General features: G+C 36.5%; 1 protein-coding gene across 2 annotated transcripts in view; it reads right to left on the reverse strand.

Annotated features, from left to right (window-relative positions):
* Positions 1 to 24,043, reverse strand: part of LOC150105765 (alpha-1,3-mannosyl-glycoprotein 4-beta-N-acetylglucosaminyltransferase B-like) — a 305,129-nt gene that overhangs the window by 117,772 nt on the left and 163,314 nt on the right. The window lies entirely within an intron of this gene.

Below are 24,043 nucleotides of genomic sequence, written 5' to 3' on the forward strand. Positions count from 1 at the left end.
CTTACAGAGTGTTAAAAGGAAAGATAGATATATTTACTTTTAATATGTAAACAAATTTTTCAGTATTATTTTATACCAGTAAACCCATGTCTAAAAGACTCTGAATGATAAATCATGAGTTTCAAAAGTGATCAAGAGCCTATGAAAATTCAAACTTAAGTATGAGTTGGCTGCCTTGGTTACATTAAAAGACAGGAATGCTAAGAGCTTGTATATGATCACCATTTTATTATTGGATTTACTGACCTGACACCTAATTTCGAGACAAGGCAGAATAGACAATACTCATTTTACACACATAATGTGTGTAAAAATTAATTTTTTTGTTCTGTAAGAGAACTCCTGATTAGTATAAATCTTAATCAATGCAGAAAATAACTCTAAAGAATTAAATTAAACCAAACTGAGGATAATAATCATCAACTTTCTGAGATATGTATATATTCAAGCAGCATAAAAGATGCTATGATAATAATAGATAAAAAGTTGACAGTATTATTAACTGATTATCAATAGTCTCTCTCTTCAACTTATCAACACTCTTCTTCAAATTAGTCTATTATCTGTCAGGACTCAAATACTGTCAGTTCTATTTCAGCATTCTAAATACTTCTAAACCAATAATCCATCTACCTAGTTTTTTTTTCCAGCTGTCGTGGCATCACAAATCTGTTGATTTTTCCTCTCACATTCTGTCTAAGTGGCCGTACCTGAGATAAACTCTGCACACACATTCTAGAATGCTAACAATCTTAAGTTCCTTCTTTTTAACATGATTCTACCACTGATGCCAATTTGTTCACTCTCTCTCTCTCTCTCCTTAATTGTTCTCAGAACTCCCATATCTGCAGTCTCTAGTCTAATCGAATCTTTATTTCTAACCCAGCTCTCAGACCCATAACTTAAAATTGGTTTGAACACTGCCTTGTATGCAGCTACTTTTTTTCATAATGTACTCCATACAAATGATTAACAGTTGAGATAGTATGCACCTTATCATGCACACCTGATTTTACATCAAACCATCTTCTTGTACATCCTTCAATTCTAACCACTGAACTTGCACTCAAATAGTGGCTATATATCTCTTGATATAGTGTCCCATTTATACTATATAATTGTAGTGTTTTAAACAGATTTTCATTTTGCAACTTTTTGTATACCTTTTCCAGATCTACAAAAACTCAAGTACAGACCTTGTTATATTTCCACAATTTTGCAACTTAGTGAAAATCTAATCCTGAATAATTGCTATTTGACATAACCTAGCTTGTTCTGCTCTATGTTGGATCCCTTTCTCAAGTTTTCTGAACTTCTTCTCATATATGCTTGTATAAAACTTACCACAAACATTCATAAGGATAATCCTCCGTAATTCTAACAATGTTTTATTTCCCCTTTTATAGATAGGTATTATGAAAGCTCTAGTGCAATCCACTGGAATTCTATCTTCGGCCCAGACCTTCAGTATTACATAGAGAAGTCAAAAAAAGCCATCAGACAGGGCAAGGAAGTTTTTTATGCTAATAATTGTGAAGAAATAGGTTCCAGATGAAGAGGCACAATTATCAAATATAAAAAAAATGTTTCATTTAGTTTGGGACCTAAAGCACAAATTTAAGCCCAAACTGAATGCCATCACAGACAGTAATGGAGCAGTACTAACAGAAGAACTAGAAATCAAAAACAGATGGAAAGAGTATTGTGACGAACTGTACAGCAGAGAGGATAAGGAAAATTTGGAGGCACCTTCTCACCATGAAAATTTCAATTTGGAACCTCCTCCACTTAGGCATGAGGTCGAAAGAAGAATTAAACAGCTTAACAGCAATAAGGCCCTAGGTGCAGATGGAATCCCAGCAGAGTTAAGGCCACAGTGGATGGAGGCATAAGAGTTTCATAGAATGATCACAATGGTATAGAAGGCAGGATCAGACTGGGAGAAGTCAGTTTTCATATCACTGCACAAGAAGAGAGATATGAAGGATTGCAAGATCTATAGGAGTATTGATTAAATCTCTCATGCAAGCAAGATTTTATTAAAGATCATTTTAAACAGGTTTGAGGCCAAAGTTGAAGCAAAGATTCCTGAAGGAACAAGCAGGTTTTAGTAAAAATAAGGGTACCAGAGATCAAACCTTTGCCTTAGATTATCGAAAAGAATTTAGGCTCCCTATGGCAACAGATTTTGTAGACTATTCTAAAGCTTTCGACTGTGGTTAGCATATGAAATTATGGAAAGTAGCGAAAATAATGAGTTTTCTTCAATACATTATCAGGTTGAGAGCTACTTTGTACAGTGACTAAGAAGCCACATGCTGTAAGAACAGGCATTTGATTAATTGATTGGCTTCAGGTCAGTAAGGGAAATTATGTAAAGGTTGCCTACTTTTTCCTCACCTGTTTAGTATCTATGCTAAGGATATTATGTGTGTAGAATTGGATAACCTTAACACAGGAATTAGGATAGTGGAAAATTGAGGTATGCTGATGCAGTATTCTTTTGTAATGACAAGGAAGAACCAGGACAAATGGTTCACAAAGTTAATGAGATCAGTAAGAATAGAGGACTTCAACTAAATCTCAGCAAGACAAAGATTATGGTTCTTAAAAGAAATACAGACATAGAAACTCTTGAGAAAAAGTGTACCTTAATGGAGAAAGAACTGAGGAAGTCAGCAAGTTCAAGTACCTGGGATCCATTATTAATGTGAAGAATTGCTGTTCAGAAGAATTTTTGGAATGGCTAAAACAACAGTAAGAGACTTGTCTAAGATCTGGTAGGATGGATATATCTCCACAAGAACAAATTTGAGGATATTGGATGCAGCTGTTTTCCTGACAGTGACTTATGGATGCGAGACTCTGAACCTAAAGAAATCTAATAGGAAAATGATAGCTGTTTTTGAGATGTAGTGTTACACAAGGCTATTGATGATACCATATCCGAAAGGCAGACAAATGGATAGGTGCTAGAAAGGATCAACAGACCTTTACGGTATCTTAAGGTTAATGGCAGAAAAAAGCTGAAACACTTTAGACACACTGAATGCAGAAAAAAGCTGAAACACTTTAGACACACTGAATGCAGAAAAAAGCTGAAACACTTTAGACACACTGAAAGCTGAAAGGAGAACTTCTCAAAATTGTAATTAATAGAAGGTAAAGTTCCTGGAAAAAGAGGAAGAAGCAGACCCTCAATGATGGATGGGGGTGTCTGGAGTGAGTTGATTTTCAATGAATACACAGGAGCAGACCTTCTGAATTATGCAGTGGAACACTGTAAAACTTTTATACCTCAATATTTAACCATTTCTGGTTGAATATTGGTGTAGATTTTGGTGTTTTTAGTGTATTTAGTATTTTATAAGATATTTTTATTAAGATATTTCAATAATAACTATAAGTTTAAACTGGTGCCAAAAACATACAAGAAATGCAATGCTAAGAAGAGCACCGCAAGCAAGAACAGGAAGGCTGGCCTTGTAAACAAGGTTATTAGATGAAGGAGGTTAATTAAAATGAATTACCTCCAAAATAGCAAAATTAACGCAGATCATCAGAGAGATGGCGCAGTAATTACAAAAAGTCAAAGAGGCATTTAAATGAGAATAGGGAGAAAAAGAAAATTAAGCAGCAAAATAAGAAACAACAAAGCACAGAAACAGGTAAGTCAGGAAGTAATGGAAATCAGGTAAGCGATGTTTGTAAAAAGGAAGATGTTATTTCGTATGGTGACTACAATAAAACACGGTGTTAGACTGTAATTTCTATTGTTAAATAGTCAGATTAATCTTATCATACATTAATTTGCTGTATCTTGAATCTATCCTTTTGCTTACTTAAAACCTTATACAATCAAAGTCCTACCGGCTGCGCCTTTTGTCGTGTCGTCCCTTCATCTAAATGTGTATCTTGTATCTTTCTCGTTGATATATCGGGACAACTTATTCAAGTTTAGAGTTTATTATTACAGTTGCAATATCAAATTTTATTGTGTCTCTACGTTAAGTAGGTTGTGTCATTGTTATGCGATCCACATTAATAATAAACTAAGCCTTATATCTTGCTTCTCTTATGCTCCTTCTTATGTAATTTAATCTTTAAGGGCCACCAGAAGTTTACCCATTTCCTGAATTCTATAAATTATCCTGATCACTCAGGCAAATTTATTTTTTTACTGTGCCAGCCTGAGCCTTAAAGTTAGAGATAGACTCTGCCTTTACGTTAATTATAGAATGTCAGGTGCTACTAACAATATAAATCTAATTCCTAGAAACTTGGGCTCTCTGGCATAATTAATTTCTTATTTGCAGTAGTGCCCTTACTTTCAATTGGGGTATTCCCGCACACACACAGACGTTCTTAGGTTCGATATTTTATGAAGGGTCAGAGTCAGTTATCATGATCAGAAACATATAATTAAGGAATCAAAACATTTATTAAATTCAATTAGTAATGCAATACAAGTTGCATTGATCATCAATTCTAATGTTAAACCTCTACCTTTCATTCACTCTCTCAGTCAAAGCATTTTAGTACTTTACTTCAAAATATCAGTAAATTCAATAACTCAATACATATTACATTTATGATTACAACTCATTTTGGACATTAAGGTATTTTAACACATTATATAACCTCTCTCAGAATAGACATAACAGAATTTCTATCTGATTGAAAGTCCTTAAAGTTCACTTCAAGAAAACATAGTCATTTACACAGATATTAATTCTTCACTCTTTCTTTTAATACAAATTTCAGATTGCGTTCTTTTAAATGTTAGTCAATTCTCAAAAGGGGCTAAAATAAGTGAGAGTACTTATCTATTCTCTTTCTTCGGTTTTCTTCTGTCCTTCCTTCTTTGTTTCGATTCTGGTCCCTTCGATTTTTATCGCCGTGTGGGCTACACGTGCTCGCCTGGGCTGGACGCCATCCTTCTGCTTAGATTCTTACGTCGGTGATCTTCTCACCACGGCCTGCGATTAGTCTTGCTGAAACTCTACTGCGGTGTCATACCGAACTCTATCGTAAGTCAGCCCTCAAATACGAGAGCTGAACCGCGATGAACTCTCGGAGCACATGGAGAGAAAATTCAGGAACAAGAAAAAAACTGGGTCATTTACTTCCGTGTCGCGGGTTTTATCTGCTCTCCTAGAGCACCACCTTTTCGAGTTTGAAATATCTCATCGTCTCGCTCATTCGTCTCCATTTGGGTGACTTCACCGATTAACATACAGGACTTCTTGTTTCGGGGAACATATGCGCCATGATGCCTTCTAAGATGTGATGCCCGCAGGTGCTTATCCTGCTTTTACAGTATTAGGGCGATCTTTGCCCTATGTTATTGAATAGTACACATTCTTTCACTTATATTTCATTAATAATTCCACTCTTATTTTGCCCCTTTTTCTGACTTACATTCATGTTAGACACTTATATATAAAACTTTAAAATTCATAAAATTCACAGTTCATCATGTAGGAAGTTGTTATAAACAAAAACATATTTATACTGCGCTAAAAGGATAAGTATTCAAGTATGTTTTTATGTTAATTGTTAGATTCTGAAATGGTGACATCAAGTAAAGTTTGAAGTCGCCTATTTCAGATCTAATAATGGTATTAATGAACGAGTTATAACTTTGAGTTTTCCTGGAGCAAAAATTAACCCTTTAACTGCTGATTTTATATTCTACTGACATTGTCCCATGTGCTGAATTAATTTTGCAAAAATTTATAAATAAAACCAATTAAAATTCTTACTGAAGTAAGAAGTCCGGACAGCATCATACATTCTTGATATACACTTGTTCACTCACAAAAATGGCAATAATAGTTTGCATAATCAAGGGGTGTCAACTTGATTAAGCAAATTACACACATTAATTTATGTAGAATCACCAGGATCTTCATCTAAAGTACACAATTCCCGCCATCTACCGCCCTCTACCACAATTAGTATTTTTTATCTGTAAATTGTGTGTGTTCTGAAGGGCCAATTTGTCTGTATGCGGGATGAAAAACCCAAGTTTCGAGAGAAAAAACCTGCTACCTCCATATGAGATTGGCTAACTCACCTTCGATTGAAAAAGTCCATATATAAAGATTCCTCCCGCCATGACGAAAATCGAACTAAGGCCTTTTCCAATCGAAGGGCACAATGTACCATCGTTCTTTCAATTACACTACAGAGGTGCTTAATATGATTAGTTGCACCAGTTAAAATTTTTCTCTTTAGATGTCATACAAGGACAGAAGCTTAAATCAAATAAACTTCAATGCAATCATAGTTTATTTGATCGTAGCATAGTCGCCAATTTTCCCACGCTTGAGTTAACTCGAACGTAGCAGTTAAAGGATTAAGAATATAAAGGAAGCAATTCAAAAACATAAAAGTAAATGAGATTGTAATAGGTACTAACAACTTAACTAGCGATAAGTTCAGTATGATAGAGAACATGAAAGGGTTGTTGGAAGAGGAGAGAGTGAAAAGTGAGAAAGTGAAAATCATCAGTATTTTACCTCAATATGATAAAAATGAATTAAGAAGGGCCATGATGGCAGATGATTCGATGCGTAGAGTGTGTGTAGAAGGAATGGATGCAAGTTTTTGGATGTGTAGAGTGAGTTTCGGGAAAGACTGGATTTGTATAAGAGGAAGGGCCTACACCTGAATGCGTTTGGTATCAGGAGTATAGAAAAACTAATAAATGGGATGAATCCTAACACAGAGAGCCAGGGAAACTAAATTATTTAGGGAGGAATGGTGAGAATGTGAGTTTAAGAGTGACAATATTATATAACTGTGTTAATGGTGGGAATGGGTTTTGTCATGGAAATGTTGAAGAAGAGAGAAAGATTTCTACTTTGTGTTCATCTGGTTCAGCCCCATCAAACATGTGCAAAGATGCCTACATGTATAAGGCTAGGGAAGAATAGAGATCTGCAAGTTGTCCAATTGGGTCATGCAGACTGCAGACAAGAGTATACAAACGAACACAAGTAGATTATTATTTTTGCACACGAATGTTAGGAGTATCAAAAAAACAAAGGGATAGAGTTTGTTGTCTTAGTATGTTAGGACCTCAGATTGTAGGCATTAGTAAGATCTGGCTATCAGAATCAGATGTACTAACTGGTATCATGTGTAAAGTGTACAGTATTTTTAGGAAGGATAGAAAGGATAGGAGATGAGGGTGGTGTGCCGCTAATGATATCGGATGACTTGAATCCAGTTAAAGTTGAGACCTATGATTGTGGTATACTACTACTACTAAGTTATAAAATCAAGTGGATATTAGATCCAGCATTATTTCAAAGCCGAATTTAGAAACTATGAAAGTTTCATAAAAATTAGTTGACAGGAGAGTTTATGGGAATACACCCTCCAGCATTTACAAGTCGCCCTAGTGCAGACCACTTTAGAAAATATGAACGCTGCCCAGGCATCCATATAATTGTTTTCTAAATTGGTCATTTTTTGATAAGGTTTCACTGGCCTGACAGCTGCTTTGAACTGGATAGTTCTCTTCAGAGACCAGGCAGAAACCTTAAGAAAACAAAAATTCTCTTTCAATACTAAGGAACTTGAAGCGTCGAAGAGGCGTATTTTTTGTAAGCAAAGGCGTATTTTATAAAAATACACCTTTTCTTTTGTAAAAAGTGTGTTTTTTTTTTTTTTACACACTGACTCTTGGTCAGTGTGTAAAAGTATTTACTAAAATAAAAAGCCAGAAGACTTCAGTTTGGCAATACAAAAATTATAAAAATCAAGTGGATATTAGATCCAGCATTATTTCAAAGTTTAATTTAAAAGCTATGAAAGTTTCATAAAAATAAGTTGACCAGAAAGCTTATGAGAATACACCCACCTGGTTTACAGACCAACCGAGAGTTTGCTTACAAAAAATACACCGCTCCGATGTTTCAAGTTCCTTAGTATCGAAAGAGAGTTTTTGCTCTCTTAAGGTTTCTGCCTGGTCACCGAAGAGAACCAAGCAGTTCGAAACAGCTGTCAGGCTAGTGAAACCTTATCAAAAAATGGATCAATTCAGAAAGCAATTATATGGATGCCCAGGCAGCATTCATGTTTTCTAAAGTGGTCCACGCTAGGGCGACTCTTAAATGTCGGTGGGTGTATACCTGTAAGTTGTCTGGTCAACTTATTTTAAGAAACTTTCATAGTTTCTAAATTTGGATTTGAAATAATGCTGGATCGAATATCCATCTTTTGGCACTTTTAGTAAAAAACTACTACTAACAGTATTTCATGTTACAGTGAGATTGAAGCCATCTGGTGTGAGTTGGAGTCCAACATGATCAATTACAAAGTGGGGTGTTGTTACAGATCTAGCGGATCAGTTGCTAGTGATGAAGAAATGCATCACCAAATAGAAAAGAGTAATGATAATGGGAGACTTTAATTAACCAAATACTGATTAGTTAGCAGTAGAATCTCATGAGAAGAATGAAAATGCATTTATTGAGCAGGACAACTTCCTCAAGCAGCATGTGACAAAAGGAACTCTATGTCAAGGAGTGTTAAATTTGATTTATAGCGTTAGGTGTTTCAGTTAAAGACCAACTATTTTGCCTTCGGTTGGTGACAGTGAACATGAGGTACTAACTTGAAAAGCGATTAAGTTCATGAATGTTTCATTCAGAAAAGGTTACATGCTGAATCAAAACAGGAAATTATGACCAACTGAGGAGCATACTGAGTTCAGTGAAATGGAAACGGTTACTAGATGGGAAGCATTTAAAAAATAATTAAATGATGCAATATCAGAATGTGTCCCAAGAGTTTGAAGAATAAATAAGAGTAGAAGTGAAATGAATGTGTAATCGTATTAAGCAAGAAAAGGATGATGTGGAAGGAATACCATGTGCATAAGGAAGATGTCCGTTATGAAAATTATAAGCAACAGGCTAGAATAGTCACAACTGACTGTTGTACAGAAAGCAATGTCTGAGCATGAAAAGAGACTGGCTCTGCATGCTAAAAACAACCTACAAGAATTCTATAGATATGCTGCAAGTAAAAGAAAGAAAGAATATGAAATAACTCTTCTAAATGCAGATGGCATGAGTGTTACAGATGCAGAAGAGGTTGTTCAACTAATGAGTGCCCATTTTGTTAAAAGCTATCAACCTGGTGTATACAACATTGAGCTTACTGCTACCTCTTCACTGGATGAAGAAACGCAGGTATGAGGATGAGGTATTATAGCTGTTGCGCAAACTGAATAAGAATTCAGTAATAGGGATTGATGGGATATCAGCAAAAGAGTATTCAGCTGAAATGGCTATTCCTTTGACCAGGCTGTTTAATACGAGTCTCAGAACAGGGAAGAATCTGCAGGAATGGAAAGAATGTATGGTAATTCCATTGCAGAAGGGTGGTACAAAGAACAATGTATACAATTATCGACCAATTAGTATCTCAGCAGTAGTGATGGTGGTGGCAAAGTAATTCTCTACTTTGAAATGAGCAACATGGGTTTACCCAAGGAAGGTCATGTTTTAGCAATTGCTCACATTCCATAACAGCGTTACCATTGAACTAGACAAGGGGAATGGATATAACATACTTTTGGATTTTGCTAAGGCTTTTGAAAGAATACAGAATGGTAGACTGTTGCATAAATTGCAGAATATGGGTTTGGGTTATAGAATATTAGGGTGGATAAGAGGATGGCTCACTGACAGATATCAAAATGTGGTATATGGGGGATGTGAGTCTACAAGATTTAAAGTAACCAGTGGTGTACCACAAGGATCAGTGCTTAGTCCACTGTTATTCAATCTGTACATTAATGATATTGGGAAGAATTCGATAAGAGACATACAGCTATTTGCTGATGATGCAAAAAAAAGGTAGGATAATCAGGAATGCTGCTGATATGCAGTACTTGGAGAATGATTTGAATAGGCTGGAATTGTGGGCATGGGTAAATGATGTCAGTTCAATGTCAATAAATGCAAAGTCGTTCACTTTGGCATGATTAGATATATAATGTCGTATTATATTGGTGGAATTATGCTTGAAGAAACTGATGAGGCTAGGGATCTTGGAGCGTTAGTAGATAGGAAGCTGAAGTTCAGGGGGACCATGTAGCAAACTTTGCAAATATAATTCAAAAGATAAGTGCAATGCTGAAACAAATGTTCACATGTAAAGATAAGGATGTCATTTTGCCTCTTTACAAGGCCTTGATAAGACCTCACTTGGACTATTGTGCACAGGTCTGGTCTCCTGGTTTCCATTATGATTCTGATATATTGGAGGGAGTGCAAAGGAGTGTGTTAAAAATGATATCAGGATTGTGGAATACTGATTGAGAATTAGATAAATTCTCAATCTGTCTTCATAATTTGCAGACACTAGCAAACAATCCTGATAACAAACAGGAGAAAGAAGGATGATATGAATGGTCATACAGAATTTCAATTGATGGAATTTTTCAATTTATGGAGTTTGAGGAAAGAACAAGAGGGCATCCTTGGACGCTGAGAATGAATGCCGCTAAGAAGGGATAAGAGCTAGATTTCTTTCTCATAGGGTGGTGCGTGATTGGAATTGGATAGCAAATATTGCAAATAACTCAAAAGATAATTGCAATGCTGAAACAAATATTCACATGTAAAGACAAAGATGTTATTTTGCCTCTTTACAAGGCCTTGATAAGACCTCACTGACTATTAAGTGCAGTTCTGGTCTCCTGGTTTCCGTTGTGATTCGGATATATTGGAGGGAGTGCAAAGGAGAGTGTTAAAAATGATATCTGGATTATGGAATACTGATTATGAAGTCCGATTGATTAGTCTATACAGCAGTTTCTGTTGGAGGGGAGGTGTGATTCATTAGTTAGTGCCATTTTTATCCCAGTTTTCTCTAATTGCACTATTTGTTGAGAAATATATTACACAGACTGAGAATGTCTCCGTACCTTATTCAGTGATACAATAAAACTACTTGTTTTTTTTTTTTTGCATCTTCAGTATAGTGACACTGTTGGGGAGGGCATGTTGTTTACCGCAGGAAGCGTACTATCGCCAGGACATGAACGTCATGGCAATAGTAACACGCAATTTGAGTAGGAGAATTCATACATAATATATAATTTATTGAGAAATATATACATTTAAAATAATTCTTTTTTTTCTTAGTAATGATTCCATGCGTTAATGGTGCATAGCGGAAAATTGCCACATACCCTGTGAAGACCTTTCGTGTACCCCCAGGGGTACGTGTACCACAATTTGAGAAACACCGTGCTAAAACATCCTGACTTACTTGCTAGAAACTTTGGTTACACTTCTTGTCCATGTTTGCCTCTAACTTCCTGAATCCACCATGGAGTTCAGAATTTTCTATCCTTGCAGATAACTTTGCCACATACTTCTGAATCAATCTCCGCTACTGAGTCTTCAAGGTTTCATTCTTGTCTTTTAATTCTTCCATTGTTTTCTAATAATATATTTTTGTATATTTGAGTCTACAATTCACTTCTGAAAGTTACCCAATTCTTTTTAAAATTTTCTTATGTATTTTCTTTTATATGATATTCAATTTAATCCTGCTGAAAATAAAGTGTTCAATTTTTATTTCAAATCTCCTATATACCCATGTCCTTAACCAATGTGAAAATATCACTATCAACAACAGCATAGTTGTTGATAGTATCAACAAACAGCATGGAGAGAAGATAAGATTTATCTTCTCTCCATGTGAATTTGTACATGTCTTTACATTGGACTACAATGTTAATAATGAATAGTCTGTGTCCTGAACAGAAAAACTCACCAGGTAGTTACCATTATTATTATTAGCTTTGCTCTTTTTCTTCAAATTTTCCAAATATTCTATATGTTTGGTAGTAATCATCTATGTGCAGCTGTTCAGATCACCAACAAGGACCATTCCTTTTTTTGTTTGTCAGCTGTTATCTCAAATGACTTAAATTCCTCCACTTTTTCTGTAATAAAGCCTTCTGTGGACATAGACACAAATAAGTCTCACTTTCCAATTCCTCATTTTGATGTCTGCCCACATCACTATACTTCGTATTTCCTACCACTTAAGATAATTATTTTCATGTTTAGTGCTAAATACCTTAAATACAATAATGATCTCTTCCAGATTACTGACTGAATACAACGTGTGTTGTTGTTTTTTGTCTTCTTTCTAGTAATGCACCAGAAAAATTATGAGTACTGTGCAGAAAACTAAATTAAAATATGAAAAGAAGTTGGCTATGCAGGCTAAAGGAAATCCAAAAGAGTTTTATTACGCCACAAGCAAAAGAAAGAATGAATGTGGAGGAGGAATAGCTTTAGTGAATGTATATGGGTAGTCTTGTGTCACAAGTTGATGAGATTATTTAATGAATGAGTGCTCCCTTTGCTGAGATATATCAACCAGGCATATGTAACATGATACACAATGCTGCTACTACTACATTGGATAAAGAGATAGCAGTGCATGAGAATGAAGTTGAAGAACTGTTGCATAACCTGGATAAGAATTTGATAATAGAGATGATGGAATATCAGCATGTATGCTAAAGGAATGTTCAGCCAAGTTGGCCAGGCCTCTGACATGTTTGTATAACTTGTATGTCAGCTATTCTATAGAAAAGAATGTGTGATAGTTCTGTTATACAAGGGTGGTGCAAAAATCGATGTGTCTAATTACCAACTTATTAGTACATGCAGAGAACTCACAGAAATACGTTATTGGTTGACAGAAACTATACTCTGCAAGGAACATTATGCATTTACTAAAGGGAGATCGTGTTTTAGCAATTTGCTCATATTTTATAACAGTGTTGAGGCCGAGTTGGATTAAGGGAATGGATACACTATGATAATATTAGATTTTGCTAAGGCATCTGATAGGATACCACATGAAAGGCTGTTGCATAAATGGAAAAATATGGGTTTGGAACATAAACTATTGACTTGGATAAATGGATGGTTGACTGCCAGGTATCAAAAAGTGGCATATGGTGGGCATGCATCTGCCAGATTTAAGGTGACCAGTGGTATTCCCCAGAGATCAGTTGCTGGACCATTGTTGTTCAATCTACACATCAATCTACATTAGAAAGGATCTAACAGGAGATGTTTAACTGTTTGCTGATGATGCAAAAATAGGCAGGGCAACCCATTCCACTTATCACCACCTTCTAAGCAAAAAAAGTCCCAACACCTTTGCTAACCACACTCTTACACAATTCCTACAGGTGACTATTTGTTCTCTCTCTCTCTCTCTCTCTACCCACCACGTACTGAAAAACGTCTTCAGCATAAATCCTATGAAACCTCTTTAATATATGATTTTATCTCGTCTCCTCTTTCACTTATCAGCTAGTTTTTGAAGCTCACACACCATCAATCTATTTTCATAGGGTACATTCCATAAACCTGCCATAATTTTTTCACTAATTTTTGGAACCTCTCCACCACTTCATTCCCACAGAATTAAGGTGACTAGATGTGGCTATTAAAGCCTTACATACAGAAACAACAACTTCTCTATCCCTGCTTGTTAGTGTGCTCTTCAACAACCAAGTGATTCAATGTGCTGTTTTGGCTACCTTCACAATATGCTCTCTAAACTTCTACTCCCATGTCCACAATCACTCCAAAATCCCTGGTCCCATTAGTTTTCTGCAGTTCAGTTGCATCAATATAATACTTTTTTTTTTTTTTTTTTTTAATATAGTGAAACCTGTGGGATATCTCTGACTATATAATAATAAGTATGCCACAGTAAATAATTTTTTCATTATGTAAATATTTCGTCTTATGTATCATAAGACATCATCAGTACAACTAATGAACAATAGGAATTAAATTAAAAAAAAAACAGTAGTGTGCATGCTTAAATTGGAATTCCTCTACATACACAATCACATCTTCATGGATTAACCACCTAACTGGTCATTATGAATAAAATACACATCCTCATATGTTTCGTATCCATCATATATTTCAATGCAATATCAATGGTATTACAATTTTAATATGCACTTTGTATCCATGATAATCTTGACGTCTTGGCCGGTAGTAGCATGGTTAAAAACTACTGGGCTGAAATTAACATTACTTAAATTAAAATACAGCACATAAATTATTGAATATAATTGAGAATAGCAATTTCCCAAACTTTTTGGAATAGTGAGACAGTCATTTTGATTAGGTCTATGAAGTAAGGGTTCAGCACTTTCTTCATATAAACGTTCATGTTTATATGTGGATCCATGTAGTAGCTTAGTTACAAGTTGTGAAGGGCCAGATTTGTGAGGTTTGATAAGGAGGATGTGGTTTTAATGTTCAGAGATATGTTTATTTATGGATTTTCCTGTTTGTCCATAGTAAGACAAGTTACATGCCAGGTAGAATCACTGATGAGAGTTTGTCTTTTGGAGCAAGTTGTGAATTTGGTTGATGGGTTTATAGGTTGCATTTAGTTGATATTTTCTCATAATTTTTGCCACACATTGAGAGATGCTTTTAATATATGGTATAGGAGTCCTACAGGCTTCTTCTTGTCTGGGCTGATTTGTAGGAGAGTAGTTAATTATTTTTTGGATTGTTATTGGGATTATAACTTTGATAATTTCCAATTCTTGTTTTAGAGATTCTTCAGAAGAACAAGTCATTTGTGCTCTGGATACTAAAGATTTTGTGATGCCATACTTTTGAGATGGATGGTGAGCTTATGTATTAAAAATATAATGACCTGAAAAATTTGGTTTTCTGTAGACATAAGTAGAAATTGATCCATCTTGTTTGTACTGGATGTGTACATCAAGAAAGGAAATACCTTTTGACAATTCCTTTCTTAGTGTAAATTGATACAAGGATGAAGGGTGGCGATTTTTTTATAGAAATGAGTTCAGGTTCTATGCGACTCCAAACTATGTAGCGTAGCTGCATTGCTTTTGGTTCTGGGTCAAGAGCAAAAATTCTATCTTCTAGGTGTTCCAGAAAAAAAAATTGGTTTAGTTAGGTGATAAAGGTGAGCCTACTGCTGTTCCTTCCTATTGTTTATATATTTTATCTTTCCATGTGAAGTAGCCTGATGTGATTGCAAATTTGAATAATTCCACTATGTTCAGTGGAAATTTTTGGGTTAACAATTCTATTGTTTCTTTGTGAGGAATATTAGTGAAGCGTACTAATATGTCTGCAACAGCTAGTCTAATGTCTTATCTTCGTATGAAATTGTGATTTTTTTTTTTTTTTTATCGAAAAGGTCGCATGACCAGTTAGGGGGAGGGGAAGGTTAGACAGGAATCTTGATACTTTATATGTGGGACTGCCTATAAAATACACAATAGATCCTAGTGATCACTTGTATGTAATTTTGGTGAACCATATATTCTAGTAGATCTTGCATGGTATGTTTTGAGTCTTTTGGTTTCTTGATCTGTGGATGTCGTTTCATCCAATAACTTGAGGTTTTTTTTTTTAGCTGACTTTTGGTAGTATCATTAAGCTGGGAGTATTGATCGTGAAGCAGTAAATTCATTTTCCGATCATATGATTTAGCATCTAAGACTACAGTGGTATTGCCTTTGTCAGCTTTAGTGATAACTATATTATTATTACATTTAGGGAATTAAGGGCTTTTAATTTTGCTGGTGGAATATTCAATTGTGATGATCTGGCATCATGATCACTTCAGCTATTTCAAAATGTAATCTATTAGCTTCAATACTAGACAGATGACTGATGCTCTTTTCAATGTTGTGTATGAAATCTAAAAATGGAATATGTTTGGGATAAATCGCAAACTTATGACCTTGTGCTAGTACGCTTAGCTCATCTTCAGTTAGAGGCCAGCCAGATAAGGTAGCAATTCATTTGTCAGCAGATAATTTGGTTGAATTTTTCTTAGATCCTCTAATAATGTTAGGTTTTTTTTTTATTGATATTTATGATACTTTTTTTCAAATGCTTCAGTGCCTGCATTTTTTGAAATATTAAATAATCATGTGTATTTGGTTTGATTTAATGTATTTGATGGATCAGCTTTCAATTCTGTTGTTTTTATGATTTTAATGCCTGTTCCTTTTTTGAGACTCTTAACTGATTGCAACAAGGAATGGCTAGCTTTTTGATAAATTTTATGAGCATCTGGCAATTTAATGACTTCCTTTAACTTAGCAAAAGTGAGAATTAGTTTATCTCATCTGCACTTCTTTAAAAATGAGATTCTGGATGCAGCTTACCATGTTTCAATTGAAACTTTCCTAATAAGTTGCTCCTCTGTGCTGTCAACTCCCCTTGAAGGAATAAGACTTTTTTATATAGTGAAACCTGTGGGGTATCCATGACTATAGAATAACACATATACCACAGTAAATAACTTTTTTATTATGTAAACATTTTGTCTTATGTATCAAAATATCAACTCACTGCTACCTACAAATCCATCAACCAAATTCACAACTTGGTACCTTCTCCAAAGACAAACTCTCACAAATGATGTTACCTGGATTTTTTACAACACTCAAAAAGAGTTAAAATAGAATTTAATACTTCCTATATTTCGTCCTAGTCACTAGGACATCTACGGGGATTACAAAAACAATTAATGTAACATATACACAAATAACAAACAATACTAAGCCCAACCACGTGGGTGACACTAAAGTCCTATCTAGGTAGAGCGCCCTCTAAGGGCAGTAGTAGGTGGCCTGGAATGCAAGGTAGGAACTCTGGTGATGAGTGTTTCCCAAATCTTCGGAAGCTTAATGCAACCGTATTTATTGAGATTTGGTTGGTTTTTGAGGGCTGCTGCTGCTTCTAAGAAAAGTCTCTCTTTCTTGAATTTGCTGTGGTGGAGCATGGTGGTTTTCTTCCATGATACCCTGTGGGTGGTGTCCAAAACATGAACAGCCAAGCTTGAATGGCCATAGTTGTGTTTGAAGATGTACGACTTGTGTTCCTCTAGACGGATGGATGCTGATCTGCCGGTCTGTCCAAAGTACACCAGCTTACAGGAACAGGGTACTTTGTAAACTCCAGGCAGAGAGAGAGGAGGGAGCTGATCTTTCGTAGAATGGATAAGGGTAGCAAGTTTGCAGTGGGGCTTATATGCTGTGTGTACGTTGTACTTTTTTAGTATCTTGGCTATTTTTTCGGATGTGCCACGGGTGTAGGGTATGGTGATGGCAATTTTAAAATCTTGTTGACAAGGACAGGGAATGGGGGAGGAGTTGATTTTTTTTTGATACTGTGATCGCTGTAGCCATTGGAGAGGAAAGTGCTGTGTATGTGGTTAAGCTCAGTAGTGAGGGCGGTTCCACTGGAACAAAGATTGTGGGCTCTCTTGGTAAGAGTTTTAATGATGCCATATTGTTGAGAGGGGTGGTGGTGTGAGAGTTTGTGAATGTATCTGCCTGTGTGTGTGGGTTTTCTGTATACAGTGAAGGCAAGTGTATCATTAGGCAGGCATGTGACTAAGGTGTCTAGGAAGGGTAAACAAGTGTTCTTTTCCTTTTCCATAGTAAACTGGATTCTTGGATGTAGGCTATTGAAATGAATGAGGAAGGAGTCTAATGTGTCTGGGCCATGAGGCCAAATAGAGAACACATCATCTACATATCTTAGCCAGATAGAAGGTTTGAGTGGGGCTGAGTCTATGGCTCGTTTTTCTATGGCTGAGTCTATGGCTCGAAATCTTCCATATAGAAATTGGCAAGGGGGGTGAGAGGGGGGGGAACCCATGGCAGTTCCCTCTATCTGCTTGTAGATTTTGTTGTTCCAAGAGAAATACCCAGAGTTAATGGCAAAGGAAAAGAGATCTAAGATGTCAGAGGGAAAAACGTTTTCTAAGAGAGATAAGGTGTCAATTAAGGGAATATTGGTAAACAAAGAGGAGATATCAAAGCTTACCAATATGTCTGTCTTATTCAAGGTTAAATTTTCTGTGAGGGCTTTAAAGTGGGTCGAGTTTTTTATATAGGAAGTGGACCTTCCGGTGAGGGGGATCAGAGAGTTGGCCAGCTGTTTAGATAGTCTATAGCAAGGTGCATTGGTGGCATCTACTATAGGCCTGAGTGGGGAATTGGGTTTGTGGATTTTTGGTAAACCGTATATTCGGGGGGGGGGGGGACGGGAGTGAAAAGGTTTAAGTTTTTTCGTGACGTCAGGGGGCCAGGAAGATACTTTTTTGAGTAAGATTTTTAGTTTCTTAGCTTGTGTTTTTGTGGGGTCGTGTTCTAGCGGGATGTAGGTAGCGCTATCGTGGAGGATAATGTTCATTTTACGATTGTATTCATAAAAAGTACAACCTACACACAGCATATAAGCCCCACCGCAAACTTGCTACCCTTATCCGTTCTACGAAAGATCAGCTCCCTCCTCTCTCTCTGCCTGGAGTTTACAAAGTACCCTGTTCCTGTAAGCTGGCGTACTTTGGACAGACAGGGCAGATCAGCATCCATCCATGTAGAGGAACACAAGTAGTACATCGTCAAACAACTATGGCCATTCAGGCTTGGCTGACCATGTTTTGGACACCACCCACAGGGTATCATGGAAGAAAACCACCATGCTCCACCACAGCAAATTCAAGAAAGAGAGACTATTCTTAGAAGCAGCAGCAGCTCTCAAAAACCAACCAAATCTCAATAAATACGGTTGCATTAAGCTTCCAAATATTTGGGAAACACTCATCACCAGAGTTCCCACCTTACATTCCAGGCCCCCTACTACTGCCCTTAGAGGGCGCTCTACCTAGATAGGACTTTAGTGTCACCCACGTGGTTGGGCTTAGTATTGTTTGTTATTTGTGTATATGTTACATTAATTGTTTTTGTAATCCCTGTAGATGTCCTAGTGACTAGGATGAAATATAGGAAGTATTAAATTCTATTTTAATTCTTTTTGAGTGTTGTAAAAAATCCATTAAGCTTCCAAGATGATGTCCTCACAGCACTTAAGCCTCTACACACAGATGTTACCTGGCATATACCAATACCATGTTTGTGTAACTTGTAATCAAAAAGTTACACAAATCTTGCCTTGCATAACTTGGAATCAAAATTGCTAACCACAGGATCCAATGGAAAAACACCATGCTACTACAAAGATCCACATACAAACATGAAAATTTATACAAAGAAAGTGCTGAAACCTTACTTCATAGACCTAATCTTAATCGAAATGATCGTCTCACTATTGCAAAAAGTTTGGGAAATTGTTATACTCAAGTGTACTCAATAATTTATCTGCTATATTTTAATTTAAGTAATGTTCATTTCAGCCAAGTAAGTTTTAATCCATGAACATGTGACTGTATACATAGGATTCCACTTTAAGAATGCACGCTAATGTTTTTTGAATTCAATTCCTATTCTTATTCATTAGTTGTACTGATGATGATGTCTCATGATACATAAGATGAAATATTTACATAATAAAAAAGTTATTTACTGTGGCATATGCGATATTCTATAGTGAATATAATATAAAGTCATCAAACATCACAAATCTGGCTGCCAAGAAGCACTCTTCTTTTAGTAATATTCTAGCCTTATTTAAAATTAATAATATTAAAAGTTATTTACTGTGGCATATGCGATATTCTATAGTGAATATAATATAAAGTCATCAAACATCACAAATCTGGCTGCCAAGAAGCACTCTTCTTTTAGTAATATTCTAGCCTTTTATAATAAAGTTACAAGAGCAGTAGATGAGGGATAGGCATATACTGCCATTTTCTTGGATTTAGCAAAGGCATTTGACAGGGTGCCACATGATAAGCTAAGTTGCAGAACATGGGTTTGGATGTCAGGTTGGTCAACTGGATTGGATTGGCTGTCCAATAGGTATCAGAGAGTTGTGTATGGTGGTGCAGTTTCAAGGAGGCAGAGGATTATAAGTGGAGTCCCACAGGGCTCAATATTGTTTAACCTTTATATCAATGACAATGTCAGTAGATTGCAAAGGGGGGGAGGTGTTCAGTTGTTTGCAGATGATGTGAAGCGGGGAAGGGTTATTATAATAGTGCAGATTATAACAGTTATTATAACAGTGGTAGCCCTGCAAGAGGATTTGAATAAGCTAAACAGATGGGCAAATGAATGGGTGAAGATGTCGGTTTAATGCAGCAAAAATGTAAGGTCTTGAAGTTTTGGGGACATATCGATGGGACGCTGCATACTATTGGAGGAGCTATACTGGAGGAGATAGGGGAATACAAAAGATCTGGGGTTGATAATTGATAGAAACCTGAAATTCAGGGACATGTTGCAAAGATGGTGAAGGTAACACAGAGGATTGCTGCAATAATGAGAAGGACAACGCCTTGCAGAGATATAAAAGTTATCATTCCGTTGTATAAGACCCTGATCAGACCTCACTTAGACTATTGTTCTCAGATTTGGTCCCCAGGATTTGAAGGGGATAAATTAACTGCGGAAAGAGTACAAAGACAGATAATAAAGATGGTTTCAGGACTGTACAATGTTAGTTATGAGGATCAGCTCAGGGAATGTGGACCGCAGAGTTTGGTGGATAGAAGAAGGAGAGCTGATATGATTGAGACTTTTAAATTGTTGAGAGGTGGTTACAGAATTGACACTGGGGAGTACTTTCGCTTGGTTGAACAGCAGGAAGGAGTGATGACAAGGGGCTATCCCTGGATGTTACAAAAGGAAACTGTGAGCAAGATGGTGAGGAGTGGTTTCTTTGCATGGAGAGTGGTTGAACTGTGGAATGCATTGCCTGATAGGGTGATGAGAGTGAGAACGGTCAATGAGTTTAAGGAGTGGTATGATAGACTTTGTGTTTCCTAGGAAGGAACTCCCGTGATGAGTCTTTTGACTCCATAGAGGCCTAAATAATAATAATAATAAAATTACTCTAAACACCTCCAATTCATCAACCTGTATTCTCCCATCAATCAATGTCACATCTGGCAATGCAGCATCACCACCTAGATGGTACACTCCCTGCAAAATGCTCACAAAGTAATTCAACCATTTGATTTGCTTCTGTTACTTCCCCACCATCAGCATTTTTAAATGCCATCCATCCATAATCATTGCTCCTTTTATTTGCCATATAGCAAAAGAATTATTTAGGATTTATTTTGGCCTCGTCAGCTAGCTTTGTTTCATAATTAGCTTTGGCCTTCCTTACTATAGAGGCCATCCTTCTTGCCTGTGTCTTGTAGTGTTCACGGACATGTTGATCACTTTTTTTCTTTACATCCCCTCCAAAACTTTTTCTTTGTCTGCAATTCTTGATCCATCTAACTCCTACCTGATTTATCCATCTGACTATGGGCATACATTCTGATACTGCTTTCTTCAAACATCCCTTGATCACCTCCCTTCAAATTCTTATGCCATAGCTCTGCTGAAAATTATAGAGTAGCCAGTCTTGTACGTAGTTAATGGAAAAATTATTTAGGACTTGTATCTAAGATATCCCTCGAGGATAAAGTGCACTCATTGAGCATGGTACAGAATGGTTTTGTTAAGCGAAATTATGACACATCTGCTTAATTTTTATGAAGCAGTTAAGGAAAGTGACCTTGTGACAAATGGCTATGATATGATTATTTGGATTTCAGCAAGACCTCAAGCATCCTACATAAAAACCTGCTGATTAAAATGTGATCCAAAATAAGGATGATTATGTTGTAAGATTGGCAGGAAATGGGTTGACAAGTAGACGACAGATAGCAGTACAGTTGACACTTACAGCAAACACTACTATAATAAACTACTTAAAAGCCCTGACCAAAGGCCCATAAGTACAATGATGTGCTAAGAGAAATTCAGTATTTCAAACTAACAAACTACTCCTGCAGTCCCTACAAGTTTGCTATACAAGTAGTCGTCGACTTACGACCGATGCACTTTACGACTAATTGACTTACAACTGCTACTGCATCTCTCACCGCGTTTCAGTATGAACTACTGTAACAGATTTTTCTACTACACTCACATGCCCTATCTGTGTGGTCACCGTAGCCAAATGGGAATGGTTGTGCATGTAACATCAGCCCACTGCCCAGCAATGTGTGTTTAGCGCGATTCATGCATCTTGATCTCTGTTTGCATACATATTATGTTCACTATTTTTGGTTCAGTTATAATTTGTGTTACAATTAGCATTTTTTTAAAACCCCTAAACATGTCAACCAAGAGGAAAATGTCTTTGTCTACTCCTAGACCTGTCAAGAAAGCAAGAAAGGCCATTGATTTAGACACAAAATTGAAAGTGATCAATCAGCATGATGAAGGAAAGAAAGTGAATGCAATTGCACGTGATTTTAAGTTATCTCATTCTACAGTGTCGACGATTTTGAAAGACAAAGAGAGGATTCGTGAAGTTGTTAAAGGTTTGGCACCCATGCGAGCAACAGTGATAATGAAACAATGTACAGGGCCTATCCATGAAATGGAAAAATTGTTTCTTTGGATGGAAGATCACATACAGAAGCGAACACCCTTAAGCCTTCTTACAGTGCAGTCGAAGGCCAGAAGTCTCTTTCAGACACTGAAGGAACGCGCTGGAAAAGATTACACTCAGACATTTATAGCAAGCACAGGATGGTTCAAAAGATTCAACCTTCATAGGGTTAGAGTCACTGGTCACTGTTTCCTCCTTCTGGATGAAATAATTACGAAAGGAGGGTATCAACCAGAGCAGCTTTTCAACGTGGACTGTTGTGGAAAAGGATTCCAGAATGCCCTTACGTTCACCAAGAAGCCAAAAGGATGCCTGGTTTTAAGGCACTTAAAGATAGGCTGACTTTGCTCCTTGGAGGGAACATCGCAAGTTTTAAACCGAAGCCTTTTTTAATTTATCATTCTGAAAATTCCCACGCATTCAAGAATATAAACAAGCACACTCTGCCTGTATACTTCTGTTCAAACTGAAAAGCTTGGATGATTCAAACATTGTTTGAAGACTGGTTTCTAAATTGTTTTGTAGTACCTCAAGTTCGTGAATATTGCTTCGAGAAAGAAATTCCTTTCAAAATTGTATTAATCTTAGATAATGCACCTGGCCATCCACCTCCCCTAGACCACCTCCATCCAGATGTAAAAGTTTTTTATTTGCCGCCAAATACAACTCCACTCATTCAGCCTATGGACCAAGGGGCGATTGCCACATTTAAGACGCACTATCTTTGAACCACTTTCGTCCAAGCCATAGCTGCAACAGACGACGACCCAGAACTATCTTTGCGAGAGTTTTGGAAACAGTATGATATTTATAAATGCACCAAAAATATTGTGGCAGCATGGGAGGCTGTGACAAAGGAATGCATGAATGGAATCTGGAAAAACTGTGTCCAGCGTTTTGTTAATGAAAAATTTGATAGTGAACATGAACTTGAAATGGTTACAAAAAATATTGTAACACTGGCAAATGGACTTTCTGCATACACTGAAGTGGAAGATGTTGAGGAGCTGCTAGAGCAACAATCTGGAGAACTTAAGAATGAAGAACTCATCGCTTTGGAAAAAGAAAGAATGGCTGAAGAAGAAAGGATGGAAGAAGAGAAAAATGAAGATGAGGAAGAACCAGAAAGAAAATTCACCACTAGAGGGTTATCTGAAGGTTTTTCTCTACTAAATAAACTTCTTACACATTTTGAGGAAATGGACCCAAACATTTGCAGGGATTGAACGAATGGTACAAGATGCTTTTTGGCCATACTGTGAAATTTACGAGCAAAAAAGGAAACAAACAATTCACACAAAAATCAACATGTTTATGAGAAAAACAACTCCCACTACATCAAGTGGCAGCATTGATGACCTGCAGCCAAGCATGAGTGGTCAGTAAAATATTTCTTATCTATTTTCTACATATGTTTTGTTTAGTTCTTTAAGATAAAATATTTTTTAGGTTTTATAGAGTATTTGATATCTTTTTCATATTTTTTATTTTTGTAAATAGTGAACCAATTGTGTTGTACACAGTGTCTGATTTACCAACTGGTCCAACTTACGTCCAGATCACTTTACGACCGGTCAGTCGGAACCTAACAT

The sequence above is a fragment of the Typopeltis vanoorti genome, chromosome 6, assembly GCF_054136105.1.
Source record: "Typopeltis vanoorti isolate ZY-2024b chromosome 6, IOZ_Tvanoo_1.0, whole genome shotgun sequence".
Classification (NCBI taxonomy): Eukaryota; Metazoa; Arthropoda; class Arachnida; order Uropygi; family Thelyphonidae; genus Typopeltis; species Typopeltis vanoorti.